This window comes from Archocentrus centrarchus, chromosome 7, assembly GCF_007364275.1.
Source record: "Archocentrus centrarchus isolate MPI-CPG fArcCen1 chromosome 7, fArcCen1, whole genome shotgun sequence".
NCBI classification, from domain to species: Eukaryota; Metazoa; Chordata; class Actinopteri; order Cichliformes; family Cichlidae; genus Archocentrus; species Archocentrus centrarchus.
The window spans coordinates 21,925,509-21,948,738 of NC_044352.1; the positions used below are offsets into that span (position 1 = coordinate 21,925,509).

At 43.4% G+C, this 23,230-nt stretch overlaps 1 protein-coding gene across 3 annotated transcripts in view; it reads left to right on the forward strand.

The window, feature by feature from the left end:
* Positions 1-20: 20 nt before the first annotated feature.
* rerea (arginine-glutamic acid dipeptide (RE) repeats a) overlaps positions 21-23,230 on the forward strand; it is a 127,264-nt gene continuing 104,054 nt past the window's right edge. For all 3 annotated transcript variants that reach the window (XM_030732813.1, XM_030732816.1, XM_030732815.1), the window contains exon 1: positions 21-219. The gene's annotated coding sequence lies outside the window, so the exon portion shown is untranslated. The remainder of the gene's footprint in view (positions 220-23,230) is intronic.

The following is a 23,230-nucleotide window of genomic DNA, read 5'->3' on the forward strand; positions in this document are numbered from 1 at the left end:
TCCATCATTTATGACAGCGTTATACCAAACGTGGTCCTCTCGGTTATAGCTACATAACAAACGATATACAGGTGGCACTGCAGCTGTTGTACCACTCTCTGTAGTGGCGACACTTGGCTAACTAACGTTGGCTAATTGCCCCTGCTGCTGCTGCTGCTATTGTTTGTTGTTGCAGTCTCATCAAACAAATCACAGATGTTGTAGATCAAGCTCTTTAAGGTAAGTGCTGCGAGCTGCAGTCAGCAGTCTTTTTTTGCATTTGACGTTCATCAGCAAACGCGGGAGAAATGACACATATTAACGGAATAGTGTGTAAACGTTGGACTGTTAACGTACATCATTGCTTGTTAGCTATTTGGCTAATTTGCCTATTAGCATGGGCTAGCTAGTTAGCTGATAGACTTGGTTGCCCCTTGCTGTTGCTGGTTACTATGAACTAACGTTAGCGGCTAACGCCTGTGACTAGCACTGATTGGGAATGCCAGCTAGGAGCGGAGTAATACCTGGACACAAACAGCTCCTTGGCACCGGTTATCGCTACGCACATCCAGTACACACAACATGAGTTTAATGTATTAAACGCTTTGTGGTGTGACACTGCAGGTAACATCGCAGTACCTCATACCATGTGTTTTCCGTTTTGCATTACCCAGTGTACTATGTCTTTTCCAGGGAATAGTCTTAGCCCATTCAGCTATTGTCATTAGCCCTTGGAAACGTTAGCCAGCGAAGCTAACTTGCTGTCTTTTGTGTGTTTTGAGTTGTGCTCAATTATTGTTAACTAGTTAACAATTCGTGGTTATTTAGGAGTGTGGTCGGGGCTAGTTTTCAACACCGGATGAGAGCACACTCGTGCTGCTGTAAGAAAATGAAACGTGCAATCTACACTGGAGATAATTTGTCAACAAATACAACTGGCAGATGTGGCTTTGAGACTTTTCACTTTCGCCTGAGAAAGTTGAAAACATTTAAGCAGAAGAGACTACATCAGGTGAAGGGCTCTTTGTGTTTGGAGAGGTTATACTTTTATCAGGGGGCTTTTTGTCATTTATGTATTTTGTACAGGGTTAGAGTTTAACATGAACTGCAAGTTTCAAAATGGTAAACAAATGAGGAGTGTTTGGCCACAAATATGTTGCACAATCCCTCCTTCAAAGAGAAGAGTTTCCAAAGATAGTGTAATCCTTTCTAACTTTAAAAGAGAAGAGCCAGCAGAAAAGTGTTTTTATTTTTATTGAGTGCTTATGACTCATACTTGACTCTTGTAACTCTCTGACTACACAGCACCGAACAATTGAGGGCTTCACAGTACATGAAGAAAATGCACTATGGTAAATGATCAAAGGAGTGAGGAAAATTTCGTTTGCTCCATAAATGCCACACTATTTTCAGTCCACTGAAAGAACATAAATGAATTTTACAACAAAGCCTGCATTTCGTCACTTGTCAAAGTGCCACACTGTTAGGCTGGGCATAAGGAAATCTTCAATAAATGATCTAATCTCCTGATAGCAATGCATTGTAAAACATGCCCTACACCACGTTATGTATAATGGTTGTAAAAAAAAAAGCTTGGCGTGGATAGGTTGGGTTACTTTGGTCCCACCACATCTATCCAGTCATTGACGGTTGTTCAACCTCTTCTGATAGTGATGTGATACTGAAATTAGAGGTCACACAAACTTTCATGTGTCTGCTATTAACAGACAGTTTGGTAATAAAACAGTCTTAAAAACAACCATATGGGCAGAAATGTTTTGTGTCTACACAGCAGCATTGCTTAAAGACTGAAGATTATTTTTGGTTTGTCTTTTGGGGGATTTTGCTAATCCTTCATACATCTCGCATATTCTCATCTGATGTTTTGTTGGCCTTTTCTGCTGCCAGGAGGCTTAGTGGTTGTGAGTTTCTTTAACTACCACTTAGACTGTAAACTGCTAGGCTAGGGGTACAGAGGTCTGCCATTAGAGGCTATATGTTGATTACTACTTTAGCATCGCTCCGACTGAAAAGCACCTTAATGTTGGTTTATGGTTTTTCTAGAAGTATATGCCTGAGAGGACAATTCAGAGTAGCTCAAGGCCGAACATTTTTTTGCTGTTCGTTTTGATTCTTTCTGTCATGTTAGTCGCAGAGCTGCTAAGTGGTCGGGGTGTTTTATAGTGTTTCAATTTGAGTAGGATCTCAGGAGCAGCAGTGGGTAAAATTACTTGGAGTCACCTATCCAATGACACACCCCGTCCATCGAATGTTAATCTAGCTGTGTGGCTGTAGCAGCAGCAGCAGCAGCAGTGCCAGCAGAGTAATGATAAGAGAAGTGTAATAACCCTGCTATTTTCCTTTAATGACTAATACGTGTTTGAGTAATGGCAGCTTCCTGCGAATAATGTGTGGCAGAGGCCAGACAACGCTGAGGAAAATCCTGTTTCACTGTGCTCTGACGCCTCTTTTGTTGGATGATTTGTCAATACACATGCTCTGCAATTCAATGTTTACATGCTGCTCAAATGACATCTCACTGTTTTCGCCTACTTGCCGTCACTGCGTCGTTCCTTCACCTCCAATCGCCATAAAAGACCAAATCTCGTCTCGGGAGCCACGTTATTCTCTATAATGGAGCTTTGTTTTGCGGTGCAGGACGGTGTTTTAAGCTGTCATCCATGTGGCTAGCGTGTATTTCACATTCGGAAAGGTTGTGTTTCAAAGAAAGGTGATTAGGCTGATTTATTGTTTTGTTCCAGTACAGTTGTGCTCAAGGATTTCATATACAGTATTTGATTATGCCGGCAGGAGAGGTTGGTAAGCAGTGAAACGTCTTCTTTAAAGAGCCGGCACAGGAAATGATGTGTAATCAAGCATTTACATGACATTTGTAATCAAGCGAGCGTGTTGCCTTGTATTTATATTCTAATGACTGTGCACACTTGAAGCAGAAGAGGATGCACTGGACAAAGGAAGCAAGTGGATAAACTGATTTAGCTTTTTCCTTTTACAGTGCTTGATATCAGTTTCTTTGCAAGATATCTGGTTGTTACATAGAAAATTAATGCTCTGAACAAAGGAGCAATGTTCGCTCAAAGACCTCTTGATGGGCCATTCAAGTGCTGTATATTCATTAAAAATAACAATCTGTCAGCACTTACTGACAGCACGCGCAACAAGCCAAGCTCTCTTTATTGTTCTCCGAAGATGTTTTTCAGTTCCCGTGCCAAGAGCTGGGTAATTGGCTGTAGCAAAGCCTTGCATGTGTTGTTTTAAGATATTGGACTGACACGCACAGGGCACACTGGCAGAAATGAGGCAAGCGCACTCCCCCTTCCTCCTCCTCCTCTTCTTCTTCTTCTTCTTCTTCCTCCTCCTGGCTTCTCCCAGCAAGTCAGAGGAGGCAAGATGCAGGATGTTGTTTTGTGTTCTCTGACAGCTTCCCTTCACCTCTTATAAGAGGAGATCCAAGCATGCTGCATCATATCTCATCTTTGTTTGATTCAGGCCTCTGCAGCTCCACAATTGTGCCAAGGAGATGGTATCAGCAAACGCTGTTCGTGTTAACAATTGTGAGCTGTCTTGCTACATACTGCTGGTGGTATTTGATGTGCTGGATGTGATCAAATCTGCTCTCTGCACAAGCTCAGCCATGGCGAAGTTGGGCTCACTTCATCTTACAACGCTGCCCGCCTGTGCTTTATTGGGCTGGGTTTGCATTGACTCACATCTTAACTAATAAGACATACTTTGTTTTGTGTTATTGCTAGCATCTCAGCGGGTCCAGGGTATTAAAAAAAATGTCTTCTCTGCATATTTCCCTTGTTGAATATTATATGCTGCAACTGTCAGTGCACAAGTGATTGGACAACTGAATTTGCAGAAACTGGAAAAGGAGGCTTGGGTAACATTTTCAAGTCTTGTGGAGCAACAGCAAATATCTTACACATTTGTTGGTTTTCTGTGTGCCTTACTAATTATCATTTAAAACACAACATGTAGGCGCAGGCCTAATTTTTCACCATTTTGGCACAATAGCCTATTAATAGTACTTCATGCAAAAAAAAAACAAAACAAAAAAAAACAGGTGTGAATTGAAAATGAAAGTTTAAAAAAAAATAGTCAGCCATTTGCCATCTCAGTAAAGAGGAAAATGAAATGGTGTAGGATCAGCTGGCCTGGCCCCTGAGGAGAAGGGGGGGGGGGGGGGGGGGGTGAGGAGGAGGAGTACTTGCTGCTGTCTGTGTCAGTGCTGATTAGGTAAGAGATTGTCTCATGTAATGACACGGCATGGCGCTAGTGGTGGCAGAAAACACAAACAATGCATACCAGTGTTTTACTGTGCACACCCCCTGCAGCTGCCTGCCTCAGATGTTTATATAGACATATACACTCGCCAGAATATTTCAACATCTTAGATGGTTCCCCGTTTCCAGCGACACACACATTTATTGCATCCGGGAGCCGATAGCCCTCTTTTCTGTGTGCGCTCTTTTTCTTTTGTAGCACAGATGAAAGATGGGGGTGATTAAAGGAAAGGGGCACAATGGAGCCTGTGCAGTTTTCTATCAGTATATGTTTTTAGTATTGACAGTATGTGTGTGTGTATATATATATATATATATATATATCCTGACAGTTTTATATGTTTCTATTAGTTTAACCTACAGCAAAAATGGAGCACGTCATAATCTGTTCCTGCTTGTGACAGTTAAGGTTTCTGTAGATGTGTTGGACCTATAATTATACACAGAAGTGTGAACTAGGTTTTGATTCATTAGCTTGGTTATTAATAGATCTACTTGAGACTTAGATTCATCATGATGTATCTTTGATAAAATGATATGAAAGCATTAAAAAACAACTGATTATGGTAAATGGCCGCTATGTGATAGTTATCAGAGAGCCACTTTGATTAGCAAGTCTAAACGATGCAGTTGGTTTAATTGATTGTTTTATAGAGAGATGTGTCAATAACAGCTGTCTGTTGTCCAGACAAACATGCTTTTGTCATTAATTAAAAGTGGCTGTAATGGCTCGTTATGCTGTGTTTTTCTGCACAACATTGAGTCTGCAGGACATTGATTTTCAACAGTGTGGATGAGACAAATTGCACATAGATCTTTTTATAATGTGCTGGCTGTGCTGCGCGGCTTCTGTGACTAATACAGATATTGCACTGATGTTGTGGCTCTGGCTGCACATGAGGCACAGTTTGCAGAGCTGGAAAGCCTGTGAGTGATGTTTTAATGGAGATGGTCACGCAAGTCAGCGGTGATCTCAGGGTTCACACTGCCGTGAGGAAACGACCCCGGTGACATTCTGGCTCTCCACTCTCCTGTTCAGAAGGTGCCTCTGGTAAACTGTGTCCTTGCTTGCCCTTGCAGGTTTGGCACACCTATTGAGCCTGCTGAGCCTTCAGTTTAGATGCTGAAACTTTGAGCTGGATCGACTGGGTTTAAAGATGGACATCTTGTCTCTGTACCCCAGTTCCAGCAGCCGGCACAGAGAAAATGAGTTCTGAGGATTGGGTTTAGATTTGCCACTGTAGCACTTCCACTCTGATACACTCTAGCTACCATCAGGGGAAGGTTGTCAGAGAGAGAGGGAGCAAGAGGGAGAGAGAAAACAGCGAAGCACAGCAGTGCTATCTAATAGATCAATTTGTAATAAATCTGTTGCCTCAAGCTGTTGTTGTTCGCTTCTACTCAGTAAAAGGTGTCTGCGTTTCTCAGGCAAGAAAATGCTTGTCAGGCTGGGCATACAGAGCTATCAGTGAATAAGACGCGCCTAAAGCACAGTAAATCATTTTCTCTCTGCTCAGTTTACATAGGTCGAACACGCTGCTCTCTTATCAGCGGATTCCATTGGCCAAAAAGGAGGGTTATAACCAATCGATAGGGCTGAGCGCTGAAATCAGGAAGTAACGCTCCCCTCACATTAAATTTCCCCATTATCCAATATGAACCATTAATCATGATGAAGGAGCTATCGATTAGGCTATCAGCCAAGGTTGGTCAATTTATTTGCCAAAAGTCATTGAGTCAGGGTGAGGATCTGTTGACGAAGTGCCGCTTTACAAAAACCAAGCGACAGAATTAAAATGGCCCCATTATTATGACAACAGTTTGATCTTTAGGGTAACAAAAGAGCAGGCCTCTATAAAAACCACATGGGACCCTTGCCGACTCCTCCTCCACTAGCAGCCATATGGACCGTACTAATTGTGTTTTACGCCAACCATTTTCACCGATCCATCGGGGACTTGTGGAAGTGCTGTAGCTATAATGTCACCAGCAGTGGGCTGGCTCATGAAAGAAACATTAGCCAGCAAGATGAGAAGACAGGAGGCAATACACTGCGAGTGTACACAATTATTGATTTTATTCAAATGAAATCTGTGCTTTTCTGTTCCGAATCTGATGTCTGATGCCTTTTAAATAATGATTTCTGTTATATTTTTCCTGGATGTAGCTTTGTCTGAGAGAAGCATTCAGTTCAGTCTCACACAGCAGCTTGTCAGAAGGTGAAATATAATATCTAGGCATGATGCCAGGGTGTAAAGATATAGCTTTAAAAAAGAGGCTTGTAATTCCTTATATTATTCAGTTTATGCTATAAGGATGGTTTATCCAGTGAAGTGATTTTTTCTCTCCTTTTTTTTTTGGCGGGGAGATGCTGAGCATTAACGGATCATCTTTCATTCGTTTTGTTTTATGACTACACAAACGCTTAGGTTGGAATAAATGTGATATTCACAATATTTCCTTTGCCCTTCAGGCCAAGGAGTGGTTGTAAAGTATTTAGAGTGCCAAGTATGACTGAGGCAAAATCTGTGTGTGTTTTAACGTGTTTATGACACGCAATCATGAAAAGGGCACATCTATGGAAATTAGATCCTGTGAAGGAGGGGGAGGAGCTTTGAAGCGGTGAAGGCAGAGAGAGAGAGAGAGAGAGAGAAAAACATGTATGCGTTTCATTGTGTCCCTTCTAACAGTTTCTTGTAATTATTGAAATTGATGTTTTGCTGTGAAGCTGTAAATCTGCAAGATCTCCTGTTAATAATGCGTCAGAGGCAGCCAAGCCGTTAGGCTGGGAAATAAAAGGTAATCAAGCCTCCAACATCATGTCCCTCGCCCCAAAATGAAGCAGGAGAAATCCTAATTAACTGAGAGGATGAGGAGCTCTTGCTACAGTGCTTGGCTAGTCGATGCCAGAGCTATGTGCTATACTGTAATGAAGACGCACTGCTAGTTTCCCACTCTCTCCCTGCCTTCCAGCCCTCTCTTAGCTTGCCTGTGGTACACCCCCCCCCCCCCCCCCCCCCCCCCCCAGGCTCCTTTCCTTCTCTGCCTCCTCCTCCCTGCCTTGACTGTGAAGTTGTGGATGTGACCGTTGCTCTGATGGAGTGAGAGACGCTTTTTAGCCTGGAGGTTTCTGGAAATCCTGCACAGGAAATCGGTGAGCTAGATGATGGCCTCTGTGATGGTTATTGCTGCTTATGTAAAGTGCTGTGAGAGCGAGTGAGAGGCGGCATTGATCTCGTCCACTGATTTCATAGATCCTCTTTATGATGACAATACAGTTGTCTTTCTGTGTCATCTTCAAGTGCTCCTGTTTTTCAAATCAGCGATGTAGCAAATTACTCCTGTCATCAGCCGCCCATGCTCAAACAGCGTCGTGTCAGCTTTGTGGAGCTGAAAGTCAGGTTAAAGCTTGCTTTGCACATTTGATTTTTTATTTTTGTGCATTCAGTAGTGTTTCTTTTCTGTAACTCTGGTATAAACCGAAATAAGACATGCTTCTGAGGTGAATGTCATGTTATTAAATCTTTGTTTTTGTGGAAGAGTGAGTGATCATCGATGTCTGAAACTCGAGCTTGCCTCAGCCCCTGCCAGCTGCTCCTCACTGTTTACCTGTAAACTCGTCCTTTTGTCTCTTGCTTTGTCTGTTGATGGCCTCAGCGTACTTTCTCTAACACCCCCCCCACCCCCCCCCCCCCCCCCCCCCCCCCCCCACCCCTTTGTCTGTACCAAGCAGCCCAAAAGGCCTCCAGGGAGAACAGACAAATGACAAATAGGAAGATCAGCTACAGGTGAGGCTCCGTCCCTCCATTCTCCCCATCTATCTTTCTCCCCTGTGAGCACTCTTGCCAGACAAGTTTTCAGGCACTCAAAAGCAGCAAATCGACTCGCTGTAGGATTTACTGTCACTTAGTCGAGCTGGGGCACAGCCAGCTCACTGGGAGGCCAGCTTCTCTTCCTTTCTCCATTACACCACTTCCTCAAATGAAGAAAATGATATTTGGCTTGGTTCTTCATATAGACGAGCCCATTCCAGATCCCACAAATCTTTCTTTGTTTCTTCATTTATACTTTAGTGTGGTGCAGCAGATGACAGCTTGATTAAGTGCTTGTCACATCTCAAATAATTCCAAATGGCTGGGTCCAGTCAGCTGCGCTCCATCTTGATTTACTCCATCTAATTTTAAACAGCACGATTGACGGGCGAGATGGTTGTGCGCTGTTGCACGAATCTCTAGTCAAGGTGGTGGACGTTTTTGTTGTGCACGTGGTTCATGATTGCGATCGAGCGCGGGAGAGCACCGTCAGAGTTTCAGTCTCTCCCCTTTTTATTCTTGGCACAAAGCAAACGATCTGCTCGGCACAAAGCCAGCAAACTCCAGTAGAGAAAGCTGGCATCTGGCTTCGTATCGTGCATGTGCACTCTGATGCATGCACAAGAGCATCGACATGTGCCCTCAGTGTAATGAAAGCCAAAAATTCTCATGACAGCAGGAGTTTAAATTTCTCTCCTAAGTGCAACGGCTTTCCTCACAGGGGAAGAGATTTCACCAGCACCCTCTGGACAGCCCTCAGAGACCCTTTCCTGGAGAACCAGCAGAGTCCTCCCTTTCTTCTCCCTGTTTCCCTCTGTATTTAGCACTCAGCCTTTTCGTCTAATCAACAACAGGCTTGTGAAAATCTCTACATAAACACACAGTGCTGCCTTTTTTTTTTTTTTTTTTTCCTTTTTCTCTTTTCTTCTGCCTGACTCTTCCCCAGAGTTTCTTTTTTTGTCTTGCCTGTGTAGCTGCTGCTATGAAGATGATGACAGCAGGCAGAGGAAACTAAAAGGACGAATTGTCTTTACCTCCCCCTTCTCTTTTTGCTTTTCTCTTTATCACTCTGCCTCGCTAATGCAGCTGCTTACATTACACGGAGCTCGTTCACTTTATATTTGCTGTCGCAGGGAGATAAAGACGATGAAAGTGAGAAATACGCGTGGCAATCTTTGGGAATGTAGCTTAGGAATGTGGATATATGTAAGAAAAGAGATCATATGGGTAGTCCCCCACCACCACCACCCCTTTTTTTCAAATACATGTGTGTGTTTTTGTTTTATGGGGAAATGGAGCTCATGAGGCACGGGAATCGACAGGCGTGTTTTAATTGTTTGTGACACGTGAAATGAGAAACAATAACGTGCGACTACTAGAGGGCCCAGGAGATTACACTCTGGTCGGCTGCTTAAAGGAGTGTCAGAGAGATGCATTACCACATCTCTGTTTCCTTTCTGCCCTCTGAGCCATAAACCACTCACAAGCATTTAGCCAGAGTGATTTCTCCTCTGTTCACCTCCTCGCCCTGTTTTTGATCCTGTGGAGAGCTACTGTTAGAAAACCTCCCAGGCTTCTTAAATGAATCCTCTAACGTATGTGTGTCTGTGTGCCTCTGCTTGCCGCCTTGGTACTCGGCAAATATCTGCAGCACCACCTGATTTGACTTGGTAATGGGGCATTGATGAGTCTGGGGGGAAATTGGGGGTGGGGGGTAAAAAAAAAAAAAAAATCGTAAAGCCAAAAACCCACTACAGTGAGGAGGCAGCAAACATAGCATCAGTTTCTCAATAGCAATTGACAGAGGTAGAGAAAAGAGAGGGTGAGGTAAAATGGAGGGCTATAGAGATAGAGCTGTCATCTGTTGATGCCTGCAGCTGCCTGCTATTGCTACAGGGGGAGAAAAAAAAGCCAAGAGGTGGAGATGAGCCTCAGTATCTAGGCTTCAACTCGATTTGTTTTTTTTTTTTTGTTGTTGTTTGTTTTTGCCTCCAGTGTCCTGAAAAAAGCAGGTTTTCTAAACAGAACAGCAAATTATTTACATCTTTAGCAGAGCTCATTTCTCACAGAAAACTGAGTTGAGTGTGGAGGACATAAAATGCAGCCAAGCCAGGCATAGTACGGGAGATAAAAGCAAGATCGCTTAAGCACTCTGTTACTTGAAGCACATTTCTATTGCTGTTGATGTAGCCACTAGTCTAATAATTCATCTTCCCTAGTTTTTTTTCTCTTTTTTTTTTCATCACGGCTTGCCTCATGCACACACGCACGCACACGAGCCCACACACAGTAACCACTTTCAAACACAAACTCCCCTCACTGCCGAGGGTAGACCCCTTCTAATATAAACAAGCAATTCAAAGATGAAATGCTCGTCATCCTGCCGTCTCACCACGGCCATCCAACAGATGAGTAGTGCTGCTAACAAAAAGCAGAGACTGACTGCGCCCAGCTCCCTCGCAGGGGCATCTTGTCTATGTTATCACTCCAGCTAGTGCTGCAATTAATATTAATGTGCTTTAAAGCACGCTCCAGCAGCCCTGCTTTCCCTCTCCCTCTCTCTCGCTTGCTCTGCGTGTGTGTGTGTTTGTTACTCAGGAGGAAGAGAGCAATAAAGCCAGCATGGGATAAGAATCTAGGCAGGATATGACACTCCTCATGTCAGCTGTCGTAGAGCTGGAGGGATTGTGGATAAAGACAAGGGATGAAGCTGAATCCCTACCAGCCAAAACAGGCAGGTAATACGGCTTGTAGGTAGAGGCTTCCAGCATCCACAGCGGCTGGACTGGGGGCTGTGCACAGCCTGTTATTTAGTCATGTTGTAATAATGCTTGACCTTTTCTTTCAAGTCCGCAGGCTGACCTTTAGCACCTTACTCCTCTGCAAATCAGTGTGTGTGCATGTGTGTGTGTGTGTGGTGTGTGTGTGTGTGTGTGTGTGTGTGTGTGGGTGTGTGTGTCACATACACACACATGCAGAGAGAGAGCGAGACGAGCACCTCCTTAACAGGGAGCTTCATGGTCTGCCAGCTCTAGGAGTGGATTGTTCCAAATTAGTATGCATTAGGTGGTTAGTGCAAAGCATTTAATTATGCGAGATGGCACTAACTGTCTATGTTATGATTAGCCCAACACGTTACACTTAATCTCTTCATTTCCCCCCCCTCTTCCACGGGTGAAGAGGAGATACAGTGGGGGTATGTGGGTGGTGGCTAAGGGATAGGTTTATGATTTTTCAAGTCAATACTGATTTGCCTATTTACCCATGAGTATAGATGTTGATATCTGTAACAGTCTGTACTCTCCACGTTGGACCTGAAGCTTTTCCCATAATTGTGTGTGTGTGTGTGTGTGTGGGGGGGGGGGGGGGGGTAATTACATAGCCCTCTTTCAGTGCACATCATATTCCTGTGAGACTCATATTAATCTTCAGCAGTGCTACTATGCTAATCTAGCTGGTATCTTTTAGAGTTAATATCTATTTAACACAAATTTCCCCCCCTTTTTGTTTCTTAAGATAGCTCCCTGTGGAGCTCCTGCGGGAGGATACTTTAAGCAGTTCTGTTCTCATAGCTAACTTGGAAGTGAATTTATCCTGTCTGGATGTGATAGCATGAGTAGTTTTTTTTCATGATGTGTTTTGGGACACAAATAATGAGTTAAAATGTGTGTAATTCTGTGTTTGGAGTGTGTGCGCACGTACGTGACATCTCAAAATCACGCGGCTTTTCTTTTGTTGTCCTCTAAAACATGACAGGTTTAACATAAACGCACTGCTGGTATAGCTGAGCTGAGTTTGCCACAACAGGAGAGATGCTGTGAGAAGAAGACTGAAAAGCACAGCTACGCCACCACAAGCTGACCTAACAACAAATGAGAGGTTAAGTGCAAAAAAAAAAATAGACGTGTTGGTGTTTGTCAGTCAGCCAACGTAACGTGGAGCAGCAAGGGTGAGATGTTGCTAAAAAGGCTGCAGAGATTACATTACAGTCAGCAGCTCACTTGTTACATTATTTGCCTCAGCTTCATAGAATCACATTTGTAGCGTGTGCCAATGTATCTCCCAAGAGCATATATTGATATGGTAATCGAGAGGTTGTGATCTTGATGCTTTTTTTTGTGTGGAACTCTTCTCAAATTCCAAATCCGCATTTAAGATCCATTCTGTTCGCAGCATGCGAGTGATAAGTCGGCCAGCAAAAACTGCACGTGGCTACTTTTAGGTGTTCATCCTCTGAGGGGAGCTTTTACTAAAAAGACTGTAGTGTTCAAATATTTGCATTTAACCTCGGCCAAATTTGGCAGTGGACTTTCCAGGATGTGAGGGGCTGTGCGTTTGTCACCCGTTTCTGACTGTGTTGCCATGTTCTTGGGGAAAAACCTTTGGTGCCCAGATGGAGAGCAGCAGAGGGTAGTCACAGCTTCTCACATACACGTGGGTACATCAGTTTTATTTTAAGTCACTGAGACTTAAAAAAAAAATCCCATCCTTTAAGAAACACTGGCATATTCCCATTAGATGTCACATGTATCCTCACTATCTCTGCAGCTAATGCTTTCTCCCTAGAAGGAGTTTGGTATTTCTCTTGTCTCCCCTTCTTCACTCACGCTCAGATACATTGTCAGACGATATTGAATCAAGCCTTTTATGTGTGTATGTGCATATCCCCACTCTCTGTTTTCACTGAGCCGCTTTTCATGGAAGGCAGGCTTTTTTAATCTCGGGCAGCAGTGGCAGAAGCAGCCTGGGCAGAGTCAGAGTGAGCCAGGCAGCCATCCAGCCAGGCAGTCAGTCGCTGCAGCGGAGCCCAGCAGCTCCCGGAGGAACCCCTTATACAGGAGAGATATCAAACCATGAATCATTTACGCCAATCCTCCCATCCCCTCCCTTTACCTACCCTCGCACGCAGCCCTGACGCCCGGCCCGGCTGCCTGCTTGCTGCTGTCTGCATCATTAATGAATGATTATTGCATTTCATAAACATGGGGCTACAGTAATTAAAGTGTTATTGATCCTTTCCATGTTGACTCCAAGGTGAGCAGAAATGTTAAAGTGCCCTCCACTTACACATTTTGTGTCACTATGCTGAGTTGAAAAAGTCCTTCTAGGAACAATAGGCATTGATTTATTTAGCCTGAGGGGGTGATACATATTTTTTTTTCTGTTTAGACACTTCAGGAGCAGTCTTGAATCAGAGAGGAGGATGATGATGATGATACAACTGGGTGGGGTTTGCGGTTGCTCTCATTGTGCAGTGTGTCGAATGTGTTGGAGTGTTTCCCTATGTTGGTGTTTGGTGTTTTGCGTAAAAGGTGGAGGGACACGGAGGTTAATTGTGCTGGAAAAGAGTGATTTAGGTCAGTGGTCGTGTCCGCATCTGTCACTCTGACAAGCTGGCGCTTTAGGAGGCTGTGTGGTGCTGAATAAAGGAGAGAGTGAAATACAAGTGAGGAGAGAACTGGCCTCTTCAAATGGAAAAGAGGAAAACCTGATTGACTGTGATTGCGCTCTCAGCGACAGGCACAGTGTTACAAGCAGCCGTTTGTATAAACCTAATCAGTTTCGCCTCTTTATTGAGGATTCAAGACAGTTAAAGTCTCTGCAAAAAGTGCATGTCTCCCCTGCCTCCCTCCATCTGTTTTCCTTCTTTACTCCCTCTGCCTGCTGTCATTTCTCCTGGTCATTTTTCCTCCTCTCAGCTCATTTTCACCATGCTTGTCTCTCTCTTGCTCTTAACATCTTTCCACTGTCCCCCCCCCCCCCGTTTCAATCACGAGGGCACTTCAGCTTCTGCGTAAATACCACAATCTCTTTAGGAGGCAACAGTTGTGTAATTCTAGGCTGATAGCGATGTTTAAAATAACAGTTTGGCCAATAGCCGAGGCAGATGTTTGTTTGTTGTATATTTTGTTTTAGTTATGTATTCCTCCTTTTGTTCCTGGGAAACAAAGAAATCTTGATTATGAATAAATAAAACTTTGAAAGTCTTTCAATGTTACTACATACTACAAATTTGCCAAACTGGATCTCCAAGGACACAGTGTGTAAACGTGAGCCACAGTCGATTGGCCGACGTCAGTCAACCGACATCTGTGGTTCCCTCCAATCAGTGATGAGAAAAGAATTGACAATCTGTTCTGTCCATCATTAATTGTGTTTTTTTTTCTTTTAGTGCTGCGTCCCCATAAACTGTATGGATTTCATGCAAGTTACCTCCATATTATTGGTAAAATTTTCCTTTCCATTTCTGCCCCAAAATTAATATTTTTCCAGTAATAATTTTTCATAGACGCAAATTTTGATAGGATATTGGTTAAGACTAACTAAATGTTTATTCACAGCTGTTTTTAGTCTTCACCAAAAAAACGCTAAATAAAGTCATCACAAATGGAGTCGTTAGCACAACATAAAAAAATGCGAAAACCAGATTGATCGAGCCATTAAGCGCCAGCTAGCCCGGTTCAGCAGCCCCGTGCTGATTAGTAGCCTTTTCTCTCTGCCCTGTGCCTTGTCCTTTTGTTAGTAAGCCACATGGTTCTCTACAGGCTTACTATAATCAGTGCTAAATAGTTCAGCGGTAGCCCTGTAGCCTAATCAGGCAGAGCATAATCATGTCAACCAATTGCATTCCTCTTGACTCCCAGATGGAGGTAAACTGCACAGCCTCTCCATAGCAACCGCCTCAATTACTGCAGTAGTAATGGTGATAAAGAAGTGCACAAGCTCAAATGAAAATGGCTGATGATGTGGACGCACATGGCTCATAATTGGATTATAAGGAAGAACGTTTAATGGCGTTAGGGGCACAGTGGTGGTGCAGATTCAAACATTGACCAGTATTTAGTGATTTTTAGCATTCCCGCCATCTCATCTAATGCTGTTGTGCAATACGACAGCATCCCCAGGGTCCTGGCACCTAAAGCGCAACCCTCTTGTTCCTCCTCTGCTGCAGTGTCGAGGGGGTGGGAGTATATAACTAAAATGCTCATGTGTCCTGCCTGTGACTGGCCCTCTTATGCTAGTGACAGCTGTGGGGGTCAGAACAAAAAGCTGTCTATTTCCGAAGCAGCCATCCTCCTCTTCCTCCCCCCCAAAACACACACGTGGAAATGCACAAAGAGAGAAAGAGCCAGTGGGAGAATTTGGGAAATTGCTTGTTTTCACTATTGAGTCATTCATCAATTATGGCTTTCAATCAAAGAATTAATAGTGTTTCGGTGTGATCTTTCTTTAAAATTTATTATTATTCTGTCTGATTAACTAAAAAAACAGATGATTTCTGTTAATAAACAAATCTTCGTATTTGAGTAGGTGTAATTTTAGCTGATTAATTATAGTTTTTGTCTGCTTTTATACATTGACTAATTACTACTACTGCTTAAGGAGTTTGTTGTTATTTTGCTGAGGGGCAGTTCAGAGCTCTTCTTATTGTCAGACTGCACTTCAGTTATTTCTGTTGAGCCTGCATGAGTTTTAAGAATACAGGGATGTAACTAATTGACCCCGGCACCTAAGGGCTGAGGTAGAGTTGGGGAGCAGGTGCTGAGTGGGTTGCCCACCGACTCTCTCACGCCTGGTCCTCGTCTCGGTGTGCATATCCCTGCTGAGTACCCAACACTCCCCGCTGACCGATTGGCTCAGACGGCTCTTCGTAAGTGCAATGATGCTGGATTGCTGAGCCTGCGTGAGCAGCATAATACCGACTAATTGCCTGAAGGAGCGCTCTCCCCATTTTTTATCACCGCTCCCCTCAGCTGCTGCTTAGCCAAGCCTGGCCAATGCAGAGCAGAGCTGAGTGCCTTCTTTTCTGCTCTCACTCTGCTCTGCTGGCAGTTTATTAAAAGGAATACTAGCTTTTTTCCTCGCGCCCGGGTGTTTGATTTCGACAGCAGCAGAAGCTGTCATGGCAGATAAAAGGTAGCGGGCGCCAGAATTACGGTGCACACAGCCATCTGTATTTACTGCGTCATTCTCCCTGCCTCTGACAAGGGAGGAGGAGGAGAGGAGGAGAAAATGGAGGACAGGCTGCTGCATTCATGTGTCTTTACATTGACATGTCTCATCAGGGAGAGAGGTGGACAGCAGTCTGCAGTGAAGCCATCAATCAGCCCCTTTAATACGCCTGTCCAGCACACTGTAATGCTCACACATAAAGAGTGACAAAGGAAGGCATTATTGGTTCTGTTGACATATTTTTTTTATAAACCACCTCTCAGATGGCTTTTCAGATGGAGTAAAATAGTAGGGTGATTGCTGTGTGCTGGCTAAAATGTCAAGAAAGCAGTTCTGTTTTTTGACTGAGACCAAATGGATTGATGTGGATTGCTGGCTTATTGCTTTGAGTTTTGTTTTTCCAAATTAGCAAGCACAGAGTACAGAACAGTAAATATAACAGTGATACAGAAATCTTATGTATTTGTATAATGAGAGGTTTCTTGTTCTCACTGTGGGTGTTGTTGATTCCTCAGATGCTGCCACTTAAACGTAATCAGTTAATTGGGTAAAATGATTTTATTTAGACTTCGGTTTTTGATTCTCAAAGTATTTTCTCTGCGCACCTCTCCTGAAAACAACTCAACAGAGAGATCCATTTTCCTGGTTTGCATCCCTAACTGAGGCTGTGGGTTCATGCTAATTTTTCATCGGCATCATTTCATTGAGCTTTAATTAACACAACAAGGATTCGGTGTCCTCCAGTGTCATCTACTCAGACAGCTAATACAAACTCATTAGCCCAACTCCCTCTAAAACAGGACTCTAATACCCTGCATTCTGTTTGGGCTACATTTAAAAAAGCTAATACAGATGTATTCATCTGCCATGAAATAAAGGTTTTAGATCATGCCCTGTTGGCCATTTCATGTGCTTCACAGTTGCCCCTACTTTAATACATTACAATCCATGTGCTCGTTTGCTTAACCCGCTTCAGCAGCTGTCTGTCTTCTTCGTGCATCTCGATGCTGTAGCCTGTGGTGACAGCAAGACTAATGTATTCACGGCGCCGCCACGGTGAGAGGCATTACTTTACCTCTGCTTAATTGAGGGGAAACTCCCCTGACACCTGCTTAGTACAGCGCTAAGCTGGGAGAGCGGCCAGACTCAACCCTAGGAGCATGAGACCACTGAACCCTGACTGAGAAATAACGCAACCCCAGACCACCCAGGGGCTGCCGAGGGAAGAAATGATTTAATAATACTGATGAGATATTACACCAACTCTTCCTCCACTGTCTCCCTCTCGTTCGCTCTCATTACTTTTTACCTGGTGAGGGAGACAGCTCTGACTCTGTGCCTGAAGGTGTATTTAGATGGGGCTGCTAAATATTTCAGACCCTGAAGACAGAGACTCTGAGTAAAAAGAAGAAGCAGAAGGGAGCAAGAGGGGCAAAAAAAAAAAAAAAAAAATCAGTGCAGAGGGGTTTGACATGGATTGTGGAGGGAGGTTAGGGAGTGTAGTCAAGGGCAGTCAGGGCAGGCCTGTAATTGGCTGACACTGGAATATAGCAGTGGATTTGTGTGTGTGTGCCTGTGTGAGTGTGCAGTCAGGCAGTGTCTGAATACTGTAAGGCCAAATATATCGCTCCAGCCAGACTGCATTGCTTTCAGAGTGTTGATATGCTGCCATCACCTTGCACTAGAGTGAATGTTGATCTCAAGTACAACAGACACTAATATTATTTTCTTTGGGCTCACATACCAAACTCCCCCTACGTCTGGAGCCTTATAGGCAGGGTCCCATCTGAGACTCGGCATGACAGCTCGACTGAGCTCCTGTCTCGTTTTTAATTGTCCCAGGCCCCAGGGGCTGCTGGGAGCTAGCTGGGCGGGGCTGAACATTTTCTCCAGGGGGATGAGGAGAGGTGGGTGACAGAAGACTCGCAGTGTCAGATGCAGGTGCAGAGAAAGAGATGGAGAGGGGGCTGACAAGCTAACCATGGGGAGCCAAGTAGTGGGAAGCCATTCACTAAAATGAGAGAGGAGAGAGAGCTTTATAAGAGGAAAGCTCACAGGAGGCATCCATTTTCCTGCTCCAGCACCGCTGCACACACAATATGTATTATCCGCCTTTTATCAGCAGGTCTGTTAAATGACACTGTTGCTAGAATTTATGTAAAGAGCAAAATATGGCCGTTGTGGTATATCAGCAGTACGTTTTTACAGTGTGACTGTTAATAGTTTGCTTATTCAGAGGATGAAAAGTATGCTCCCTCATGTGTAGTTGTCCTGTCATCGTGACCTAACACTGGCTGGTACAATCGTAACATTCTGTTCCCCACTATGGTTCAACTCGATGGTTGTGATTAGGCCTGGGGTGAGCAATGTTTCTGCAAGATCAAATTGCAGTAATTTTGAGTAGACTCACAATTCATGACCTCAATCACAATTGTGACCACAGATATAGTGGAAGTCATGTGATTACAGGTGATGTTTGCATCCTGGTTTCACTTAGGGGTGTTTTCAAACCTGCAGTGTTGAGTCCGTTTAAATTTTTTTCTCCCTTAGTGCAGGTTGCTTGTGTAGACCTGAACACTGTAATTGCACTCATGAGCCTTTGGAGGAGGTGATATTGGACCACTTCTGAACGAACTCCATAGCTGTTCGTTTATGGTGTGAATGTAATCTGACCTCAATCCGACACAACTACCAGGTGTACTCTGTAGTTTGAGCCTCCCATGGCCAGGTATGCTTTGCATTCTGGGATGCGGCCAGAGTACCATAGACGTGCAGAGTACATAAACGGTCAGTAGGGGTTGGCAATAAGCTGTAAATTCTCCATGTTACCCACTAGGCCAGCTAGCCTGTGGTTGTTTATCCTGCAGCCACAGGTAGTAAGTGGTGGGGCCGTGCCATCTTTGGCAGCTGCTGTTGTACGTTAATAAATTAAGAATAGTCAATTTAACGACTAGTATTTCTGGAACTGGTCATGCATGAAGTTCAACACAACCAGGCTGTCTTTGTGTTAATTAGCTCAACAAAACCTGAAATCCCAGTTGAAGATAATGGCTATCACGACAGTGGTTCTCAACTTCACTGTTAAGCCAGGCGTTCTACTTCAGGTTGCATGCATGGTCACAAAAAGGAGTGTTTTATGCATCATGTGACTCCTTCTGGACAAAATTATCCCTATGAGTGCGCCTACTCCAATCAGAGATATTTTCAGATGATAATGATGATGATAAAATGGTGATTAAAAAAAAAAATCTATAAAGAACATTAACATTCTAGCAGTAAAATGCAACACTGTTGTAAAAAAAAAAAAAAAGATGAGCGAATAATGTTGCAGAAAATTGTTGATCTTGGGATTTGGTGCACAGAGCAATAAAATATTCAAGTTAATTTTTTTAATGCAGAATGCGCTCTCAGTGCTTCTGTGGTGGCTGCACATTAAAGCTCTGAACTTTAAACTGGATAGATTAAAACTTAGAGGCTACTGTCCCACAGCCTAATAAAGGAGACGTGGAAATCACTTTAGTTTGTCAGCAGATCAAAGTGAAATGAATTGTATTGATTGAACAGGTATTCTGGGTGTGTGCTCTGTGTGCTAGTCATTGTAGTACCAGTAGTGTGAAAGAAACCTAGCAGCAGATTACAATCGAGTATAACAACATTTACATTTCTTGCATCACCATCCGAATATGATGCATGTAAATTTCAGTGGCAATGCACAGTTTGCACTGCGGTAACTATACAACTGGGCCTTAGTCATGACATCAGTAAGGCAGACAGCTTAACAGCTTGCACATATACAACGTTCAGCATAAGTTACCACAGTGATTTAGCCAGGTAAAAAAAAGATCCACTTTTGTGACACTGAAAACTCTGATTTTAAGCGCAACATAGCTTGCTAACCAGTAGGGCTGCAACTAAAGGTTATTTTGGTAGTCGACTAATCTGTCAATTATTTTTTGCTTAGTTGATTAGTCGATTAGTCAACGATTATTTCAATCTTACATCACCTGTTCAAGCCCGCCCACCTGTGAATATCACCATGTTGTCTCTTCTCACAATTAAAGTAATGACCCATAAAAATACAAGTTGGAAACTAATCAAATGTATTTTTAAGCAAATGTGACCATTACAATAAATATTAAATAAACAATTCATATTAAAGTGAATGCAGTTTTTATTTTTAAATGAAAATATAATGTGCAAATAAGTAAATAAAAGTGGCCTCTGTCCAAAAGTTCAGATTAACATAAAAAAGATTTTTCCCATCCAAAACAACTGAAAAGTTTACAGACGATTCAGTGTTCAGAATTCAGAATGAACGCTAATATTAACGCGAGAAGAAAATAGGAGCAATGTATGTGCTCCTATTGTCCTTCCCTCGTTAGCTAAGATAACTGAAATGGTGCCTCTTAGCAAATATCATCCATGAGAGCTTGTTTCTGGCAGGTAAACTAACAGAAACATTCCTGTACAAACATTAACAGGGTATCAACGCGATGCACTATCTAAAACGTACCCATCCAGAGCTGCCGTCACAGCTCCAGGGTGCCGGCGTTTTAAACGCTCAGCGTTGCAGTGATGCTGCCGTGGAAGAAAAGCTCTGCTTTGTACAGTCTGCATTCTTTATTTTTGTTTTCTGTCAATGCTCCCACACCTTGACAGTCTGTCTCGATTTTCTTTCATTTTCTCCACCCGCCTCTCTGTTCCACTATCGTTTATGTTGTTCACGTTACATTCTTCTTCATTAGTATTGTTGTTATTGGCAGACAATGGAGGCAGTACTGCCCCTGTATCTTCCTGTAGTGTATTGCAATTGCAAAATCACGTACGTGGTTTTACAATATGATGCGTCGACATAAAATTCCACTTTGACTAATTTTTGTAGTCGACAACATCGATTATGTCGACGAATCGTTGCCACCCTACTAACCAGTTAATCTCACTTCGTAGCTGTCTCTGTTGGCTGTCATGATTCAGCTGTCTTTCCAGTGAGTCCCTCATCATGTGGATGGACTTGAGGGTCTTGGGTACACCTAGTGACAATAGTCCTTTTCAGCTCATAATGAAATTTGATACGAGCTAGCGAGAAAACCTCCAATCTCCATCAGTTAGACATCTAATTTGTGTGCCGTTACACCAAGCCCACTGAGGGTGTAGAACAGAGCAAAGACTACTACTTGAAAAAAAAAGTGGGGTTAAGAGTCGATCTATGTGATGAAGGACTCACTAGAGAAGCAATTAAATGCCACAGCACCAACCTGGCATGAAGGTAGGAAAACACAGACAGGAGCTAGCTAATAAGCAGCAATTCTAAGCATATAGCAACATATAGCAGCTTTGAGCCTCTGAAAAAGCAGATCACAAACCAATTTAGGATTGGTGCTAATCAGACCTGAGTCGATTTACAGACAAGCATTCAAAAACTGTTGCAAAGCATGCTTCAATACGTGAATCTTTCTCTCTTTACATTTCTTAGCATATAAACTGTGTGTATTTAGGTTATAAATTTGAATATGCCCCCCTTTGGATTCTGGGAAATGGTCACAATAGGCTGTTTTTGCAGCGTTTTTTTTTCACAAGAAATCAATTTATTGAGAAAATAATCTGCACCTTAATTGCTAATGAAAATAATTATTTGTAAACCATTAAATGATTGTATCTTTTGCTACAGTCATACTTGCATACAACATCACAATTAGCTTATTCTATAGAAGTATTTTATTATTTATTACTTCCCATTTAAATGCTGTGCAGCACAGCCCAGTAAAGGACTCCTTCTTCATATTATGTTGCAGCATCAGTTTCTTCCCAGCGTTCAGCCTCATACCATATTTTCTGTGATGTTGCTACTGCCTTGCCACACATTCTGTAATAACACCGCAATTTGTACTATTAATCTGGCAGCTACATGAAAGCTGAGTCAGATGCTAGAGCCTCTTTTGTCAGGCAGTTGATTGCTGCAATACACTGTCAGCTTCAGCTGTGATTCATCGTTCTATTACGTGTACATATATCCAGAATGCTTGAATACGGGAATACATGCCTTAATTGATTATGCTTCCTCTGACTGCGACCATATTCAGGTTAGGTTAATTGGAAAAGAATGTCTACATAGCATTTTATTGTTCAGAGTATTGTCCCTATTGGTAAATTATTGTACAGCTACAGTCCTTGTAAATATACTCAATGAGCCGCTGAGGTTTTTTTCTTCCTTTAGTGAAACATTTGAACAATTGCACAGCCATTCAGGGCTGCTGCAATGCAATTTTTTCAGCTGATAGGAAGCAAGTGGCGTGATTTGGGGTCTTGCTTTTCCTGTGCTGCTGGCACAGAGACGTCATCCAGCCCATGCTTGCTGGGGTCAGAGTCTCTGTAAATAGCCCTGAGGGGATTCAGGCTGCACTGATAGCATACCTGCTGTTACCCTGAGACGTTATCCAAGAGCATGCCAGCCCAGGCTCCCTCCAGCTGCTATGCTCTGCTTTGCATTGTTCTGCAATACCTCACACAAAGATGGAGTGGGGCCATTATACCTCTGGCTCTGTAACGCTCCCTGCAGACACACATAAACATACACACTCATGCTTCCCAACACCTACACCAGCAAGCCTGCACATAACTGCAGCCATTCACATCGTTGCCGGGCTCAGGTCTTCATATGTTTGCCTTTGCAGTTACAAATCATCGCACGGCCATATGCGACCACACAGACACACACACACACACACCACACACACACACACACACACACACACACACACACACACACACACACACACACACACCACACACACACACACACACACATCACACCAGATTGGGCTGTCACCACAAAAAGCTTTGCAGCGGCAGCAATGGCTGGCTGGCTTTTTTCGCAAAGGGGTCAGAGTGGACTGCAAATTACAGGCTGGTGGCCAACCACGGCCTGTGATGGGTCTCAATGCACTCTGTGTTTACCCACACACCTGCACCTCCTCAGCTGGTAGAGGGCGGCAAGCACAGCCGAGAGCACACAGCCATTTGTAACACCTCAAGGAACTCTCCTCTTGTCTCCCTCCTCTCTGTGTATGAGGAATAGATGAGGTGGTGCCATTAAGTGAATTTGCTGTTATTCCCCAGTGCTCTTAGCTGAAGATGTCAAACCTCAGCCAGTGAGGCAGCCAAGGATGACTGCCGACT